The sequence below is a fragment of the Calliopsis andreniformis genome, chromosome 1 (genome assembly GCF_051401765.1).
Source record: "Calliopsis andreniformis isolate RMS-2024a chromosome 1, iyCalAndr_principal, whole genome shotgun sequence".
Classification (NCBI taxonomy): Eukaryota; Metazoa; Arthropoda; class Insecta; order Hymenoptera; family Andrenidae; genus Calliopsis; species Calliopsis andreniformis.
Window position 1 is genome coordinate 421,195 of NC_135062.1, and position 8,129 is coordinate 429,323.

Sequence of the window (8,129 nt, forward strand, 5' to 3'; positions counted from 1 at the left end):
ATAGATTTTATTTTAAACTCTTTATATACAACACATAATGGATAACGTGAATAGTCCAATTTCTCAATTGCATCTAGCGGCGATTAATGTTAATTCTATAATTACAAATGCTAGACGATATGAACTATTGCAGTTCCTAGAAAACTACAAACTTGACATAGTTTTGCTATCTGAAACTAAATTAAACATGCAGCATGTATTAAATTTCAAAGAGTATAATATAGTTAGAAAAGACAGAGCAAACGCAATTCAAGGAGGTGGCACTGCTATAATAATTAAGAAGAATATCAGGTTTGAGGAAATACAATGGCCATCCTCAGACAAAAACGAAATATTAGAATACACTATCATAAAGTTAAGATTGTTAAACAATCATAGTCTATTCATAATTAGTATTTATGCCACCAATGACAATAGAAACTTAGTTTTAGATGAAATTAATGTTTTGTTCGAAGCGTTAAAATTAGATTTAAATAACAATTTTTACATAATAGCGGGAGATATGAATGCAAGACACAAAGACTGGGGCGACAGAGTATCTAACCAAAGAGGACGTTACTTAAGACAATGGGATAACAACCAAGGGATTAGATATAAAGCTAAAGTGTATTACCCGTCGTCGCCAACTTTTAAACCAGCAAATTCGTACCTAGACATCTGTATCGCGGACTCGAGACTCGTGCTAACGAACGGGACGAATGACAAATTAATAACATTGCCATATGACAGCGATCATGCGGCCATTGCTCTCTCCTTTGACCTTACAGAAAATTTACTACCATTTACAGATACAAATATACTACAGATTCACTATAATTTTAGAAGAACTAAGTGGGGGAAGTTTACTGAAGTCCTAGACAATAAGTATTCACAGATTATACCCGATAATCGCAATTTATTAATAGAAGAGATAGATACAGAACTGGAAATCATAAACGGACTGATTGTTGAAACCATAGAAAGGGTTATTCCCAAATGGTCACCATCAAACAGCGTAGACAAATATATCAACAGAAATATTCTAAAATGGCAAAAACGAAAAAAAAAGTTAGTCTCTTTGTTACACGATTTGCATAAGATTGATTCACTTAGTAGATTGAGCAGTACCAGAGAAGCAAAAATCCTTTTAAAAAACATATCGTTAATTATTATGTCTGAATTTAGAAAAGCAGCAGATAATTATTGGAACAACCAAATAAAACAAATTGATCATAGAAATTCAGAAGCTTTTTTCCCAAACATAAATAGAATCTTTAGACCTAAAAAAATACAAAAAATAAAGGGACTTAATATAGAGAATATAAATAGTGATATTATTGAACGTAGTAAATGTGACAGAAATGAGTTACAGATCGATCAGAGCATAACTAGAGCTACTAAACAGGAAGATATTTTAAATATAATGGGAGCCTATTTTGAATCGGTTAACTCCCCCAATACTTTAAATAACAACACCAGGCTGAAAACAATCATAGAGGATAGGACTAAATTGATAAAAAATGATTTCGTTAACTCGAAAATTCAAAATGTAACGATAACCCATTTCTCAAATAATAATAGATCGTCTAGGCCATTAAACACTGAAGAGCAACTATTCCCATTCTGCTTTCCGAGAGATGTTTACACAATATTAAAAAAACTGCCAAACAAATATTCTTCGGGATTAGATAACATTCCAGCTATAGTTTTGAAAAAACTACCGCCATCGATTATCATCAACTTAACGATATTATTTAATAACGCAATAAATTTATCTTATTTTCCAAGTAACTGGAAAAGAGCCAAAACAGTACCCATCGTGAAAAAAGATAAAGATCCGAGTAATCCAACGAGTTATCGCCCAATCAGTTTAACACCGAACATCAGTAAAGTTTTCGAAGCAGTCATAAACATCAAAATTAATATACATTGCTCGCTCAATAGAATAATCCCAGACTGTCAATTTGGTTTCAGAAACAAACTGTCAACAGTTCATGCTATCAATAAATTGTTATCGGACATCTCAAAGGAAGTAGAAAATAGTAAGCTAGTAGGAGCTGCGCTTATAGATCTTGAAAAAGCGTTTGACACGGTATGGCACGATGGTCTTCTGTATAAATTGGAAAAAAAAGCATTCCCTAGATGGCTTACAAGATTAATTTGGGACATGATAGACAATAGATCATTCGTAACAACGAACGGACTAATGTTATCCTCAGAGATCTTTGGGATTGCAGAGGGTTTGCAGCAGGGAATGGTAAACTCACCAATACTGTTTAGCATTTACACAAGCGACATGTATGCTCTGTTCGATCTAAATCAACACAAAGAATTTTCTGCCATTGCTTTCGCGGACGATCTTATAGTATACACAGCCGGAAATAGAGTCGCAAAGGTAAAAGACAAACTGGAAGAAATAGTTAACAAAATAAACGCTTACTACGCACAGTGGAATTTAAAAATAAATCCGACAAAATGCGAAACAATTCTATTCCGTAAACCATTGCGCAACCTTTCTTATCAAACCACAAAAGGTAGCAACAAATTCAAGATAGCTACATTTAAACCCGGAACAGACGAATTAATCGAAATCCCTCATAAAAACATTGTGAAATACCTTGGAGTCAACATTGATTACCTTTTAAGATGTAATAAACACATTGACATACAATTAGAGAAAGCAAAAAAAGCCTTTCAGATGCATAGAAGACTATTTCATAATAAATATTTATCTAGTAAATGTAGAATCATCTTGTATATGTTATTAATAAGACCGATAATCACATACGCGGCACCAACATGGTGGAATGTTAACCACTCCACAATGGAGAAAATTAGAACCTTCGAACGTAAGTGTTTAAGAGCCTGCCTCTCGATGTACCGCTCAGCACACTCTAATTGGCAACACTATCTATCAAATAGTTTTATATATAACGAAACCAACATAACAAGAATAGACTCGTTCATAATAAAATTGACTAGGGACTACTTCAGCAGACTTCCCCTTACAGACAACACTTACATGAAGGAGCTGTTGGAAATACATCCAGCGCGAAACCAAAGAAACCTCAGTACGGGTTATGTCGCCCCACAAACGTTTATTCATTGCGATAAGTTAGGTTTAATTCAAGACAATCTGAATATACCGCTAATTTATCACTGGAGGCGCAATAAAGCCAATAAACGCATAGCGTACGAACACAATGCCAGATGAGTGACACCTGAGAAATTTACCTATTCAATGACAATCCCTGACATCGACATAGATGAATTCCACAGATTGAATTTTAAAAAATACTGGTGGATAGGTCCGAATGACCCCCATATAGGGGATTTAAAGGATAGGTATAAAATATACCTAAACAGAAAAAGAAGAGTACAAGTGGAGTGACAACCTAGTACATAATTGAATTAGGTTATAGGAGAGTATAACCATTGTACATAGTTTAGGTTTAAGTGTAGTTATAAGTTTAGGTTAATTAGAATAAGTAGATAAATTTTCTGGAAGACTGAAACAGGGGTTTTAAAAAAATAGCATTTTCCCCAAGTATTATTAGTGCAATAAAAATAAATGTTGCCAAAAAGAGAAGTACAAAGGTATAATTAGTTATAAGCAAGTATAGTTTATTAAACTCGATGTATGCGAACAAATTCCAATGTGAGCCGGAGTATAAGGCCTTATTGGAAAAATCCGACTAAAATGTTCTTTCATTTATGTTTATGACATTGTTAAAAGATTGTAAAAGCTATTTTAATAAACATTTTTCACAAAAAAAAAAAAAAAAAAAAAAAAAACAAAGCGTCCGCTTGCCGGACCGCTGCATGTTTTTTACCTGCAGGTTCGAGTCCTTCTTGGACTCATAATTTTTTATGTTCATTATTATATTTTTTTTTTTAGTTTCTAACTATGTAATGATGATCAACATTTACTTTTAAATGTTTTTTGAGAACGTTTCAAAATATTTTAATCTGAAATGCCTATAAAAATAATTTTGGAGTGTTTTTCACGATTCCGCTTTTCTTATTATATATATGTTGTAGGTGTTTACCACAGCTTCAGTATCTAACGGAAGAAGCTATAAGGATCATTCCACTCTATATCTACTATCCCACTCTCAGTCAATAATATTTTTTTTTTAATAATCACATATTTAAGTACTTGTTTGATTGTTCGCTACTCATTTGTAGAAAAAAGTATTATTGTTCGATGGAAACCACGGGAAGGTGGTGGGCTTCTTCCATCAGGAAGGGGTAAGGATTGGTCTGGGTTAGGTCTAGGTTAGGTTTGGGGATAAAGATAGGTTTCAAAGGATAACCTGAATGAGATGAGTTTACATGGCGGGGTAAAGGGTTGCAAGTACGAGCGTGGAATGATCCGGATGAATTCCTAAAAATGTTTCTAATCTTCATCGCTGTCTGCGTTAATGACCGGAGCTACTTCTTCGATGCTGAATATTTTAGTTAAGATTTCTGCGGGACGTATAACTTTTGATAAGTACCGAGCATGTGATAAATAATATATGATTGCTGCGACATGTGAACAGCATCCGACGGTACGGTTACCATTCGCACATTCGCAACAATAGCGTTGAGTTCCCGAGTAACCAATTGAATTTGGAGTATAATCAATGTAACATCTATATGTTTTACTATTAATATGCCGTGATTTTACTTCGAATTTAAGAATATTATTGGTCTCTTTAAGGCAACGAACGTTAATTTTATTTTCTTCATCCATAAGTTCCGCTAAATACGAAACCGCTTGAGATAATTGATAAGAACCGGTAAACAGAATTTTAAGATCTTTCTCGGTCATTTCCGGAAAATCAAGAACTTCAGAAGCTGAAAGCAATTTGAAGGGTACCTTTCTTCTGTTCCAGTGTTGATTCTCAACCTGTACTGCCAGTGAATTCTCGATACTATTTTGAGAGGACATTCTGTCTACTATTTCGTTAAAAAGACCTACATCCGAATTTAAGCGTTTACCGAAAGTATTATTAAGAAAACCCGCTATTCTACAAAGTGAACTGACTTTTGGGAGTAGTTTGTTATCTAATTGATGATGTAAAAGCTGATACTTTTGACCTAAAATGCCATGAACTGTCTCGACTACCCAGCGAACTTTCGTTATATGACGAGATGCATTTGATTCTGTAGTCGTTAATTGACTACGTTTGCTTTTCAACGCAGGCATGAGAACTCTATAACCGCGTTCTTCTAAATAAGACGTTATATCGCGAAAGCCTCGATCAACAATACAAATATCTCCGGATTTTAATATTGTTTGTAATCCATTAGGATCTTGTAATACAATTTTCAGAATTTCCGCGTCATTTTGGGTGGCATAAAATGGACCTAGCATATCAAGAATGTAACCGTTTGTTGTGCAAACAGTGAAAGGTTTGCACAGAGGTACCTTCTTTTGACCTGAATAAGATTTCCGCTGATATTCGTTATTAGAACTTTTTTCATGCCGAATATATGTTCCATCGAAAATCAGTGCCATTTAGTCTGTTATATTATACAATTTTTTAGCAACAAGCGAAGTTTCATTTTCTATTAAATCATTTCTAGAACGCACGCCGAATCCAAAATGAAAGGGTAATATGTCTTTTTCGAACGAGTTTATAACGGATCTACGAAAATCAGATACTTGTTGCTCGCGTTCTAATCCGAGAATTGGAGCTATCATACTATTTGAATTACCGGTACGCAATTTTAGTAAAAAAACAACTATAGCTTGTGTAACATCACGCTGTTCAGAATTCCTCATGGAAGACATCATTTCGCGAAGTTTTATTAAGTTTTCCCACGTTAAACCTGTAAATACTTTTAACCGTTCTTCGGAAAGTGTAAAATCACCTACTTTATCTTGAATATGCGAAGAGCTATTAATCGAAAGATATTCAAAATAATTCCGTAATTCTTTTGTATCGATTGTACTACTATTTGAATGTACGCGTAAATTCGTAATATCATCTTGAAATAAACGTTTTTTTAACAAATGACCAGGACAGGCTCGATTTCCTTTAGGAACATATAATCTGCGCATGATAAAGACCTGTTGTCTAGTTTCAATTGGTACACTAATGATATTTTTTGAAGAACCGCAAAGAAAGCACTATTTGTGAGTGGAAATAACTCTTGCAAATGGCATTTCTACGACCGAAACTTCAATATTATTTGAATCGAAAACAAATGATGGATCTTGAATTGAGGAACATGATGAAATGGGTTCAGAGGTAGATTGATCTGGTGAAGACATTTCTACTGATGATTCAGGTGAAGGTACCTCGGCTGATGACGTTCCAGGTAAAGATACTTCAGCTGAAACAACTCCAAATGAAGAAGAAGAAGGTTCCACTGGAAACAAAGTTTCAGCTGAAGAAGAGGGTTCAACTAAACGACAAGTTGCAGATGAAGAAGAGGGTTCAACTGAATGAATGATTTCATTTGAAGAAGAGGACTCAATTGAAGAGAACACTATGTCTGCAGAAGAGCACTCGACTGAAGTAAAAGATTCGACAATAGAAGACATACCGGTGGAAGTTTCCTCAAGCTGAAGAAATACCTGAGAACTATCAGAATCTGAGGTGGAAGTCACTGCTTGTTTATACATATAAACACGGCACCTATTACACAACATGTCACCTACACTCACGGAAATTCTCAAAATCCTTGAACACTTCATTGCTTCAGCTTCTGTCTTGATTTTCTTGATCTGACCAGGCGATTTACGAATTAAAATATGACAACGAATGCATTTAGCGTGCAAAGTTTTTCTTTCAACGAATTGTACTGATTGACTGGACATATTGGAAAATACACAAAAGATGAATGTACGCGGAAAATAAAGTTAAGAAACTGATCAAATAGCTACTACTAAAAATGAAATAAGCTCACCACGCGACGTATTAATGAAGACCGTTGTATTTGGTATTTCAACCAAGACTGATTATCTTTTCCGTACTTTTGCTTAGAGGAAAACATTTTCCAATGGACGGTGGGGGGAAGGTAGGTAACGAGAGTGGGAAGGGAGCTAAAGACTAAAGGATCTTTTATATCTTCTTGTTTTGAAGCACAGTTCAAGATCCTCAATAGCAATTGACCTGTTATAAACCCATAGTAAGGGACGCACATGGTCGGTACTCTCCAACTTTGTACCCTTTGAGACTGACCTTTTTCAATACAGTAAAAGCTTTATGAGTGCCATTTTCATGAATTCGTTGTTTTGAGTACAATGGTTTATGGTGTACGCAGTCGCTCCTCTGTCCGAAGAGTAATTATGTCTCGCTAAAAAACTTTTACTTAAAACTCAATGACAAGCTTTAAGGTAAATATGGTAGGGACGAATATCAAATACCAAAAAAGAACAAAAGACAGGTAAAATGAACATACTTACAGACGTCACATTGATTATACTCCAAATTCAATAGGTGACCCTAGCATTAAACGTTATTGTTGCGAATTGTACGAATAGTAACCGTATCTTCCCACCACCTTCCCTTATCCCCATATCTAACCTAGACCTAACCCAGACCAATTCTTACCCCTTCCTGATGGAAGAAGCCCACCACCTTCCCGTGGTTTCCATCGAACAATAATACTTTTTTCTACAAATGAGTAGCGAACAATCAAACAGGTACTTAAATATGTGATTATTAAAAAAAAAGTATTATTGACTGAGAGTGGGATAGTAGATATAGAGTGGAATGATCCTTATAGCTTCTTCCGTTAGATACTGAAGCTGTGGTAAACACCTACAACATATATGTAATAAGAAAAGCGGAATCGTGAAAAACACTCCAAAATTATTTTTATAGGCATTTCAGATTAAAATATTTTGAAACGTTCTCAAAAAACATTTAAAAGTAAATGTTGATCATCATTACATAGTTAGAAACTAAAAAAAAAATATAATAATGAACATAAAAAATTATGAGTCCAAGAAGGACTCGAACCTGCAGGTAAAAAACATGCAGCGGTCCGGCAAGCGGACGCTTTGTCGCTGCGCCACTGACGCTGTTGCAGATATAGCGTCGACACTTCGAAACATAACGCGCTCGACATAGTTTTCATCGGACGAGTTTATTTATTTTCTGTAATTCTTATATTATTTTTCTGAGTGCAAAAGCATTGAACATTGCACA

At 34.8% G+C, this 8,129-nt stretch overlaps 1 protein-coding gene across 3 annotated transcripts in view; it reads right to left on the minus strand.

Annotated features, from left to right (window-relative positions):
* Positions 1–8,129, minus strand: part of Stck (LIM zinc finger domain containing stck) — a 92,385-nt gene that overhangs the window by 74,770 nt on the left and 9,486 nt on the right. The gene's annotated exons all lie outside the window — the stretch shown is intronic.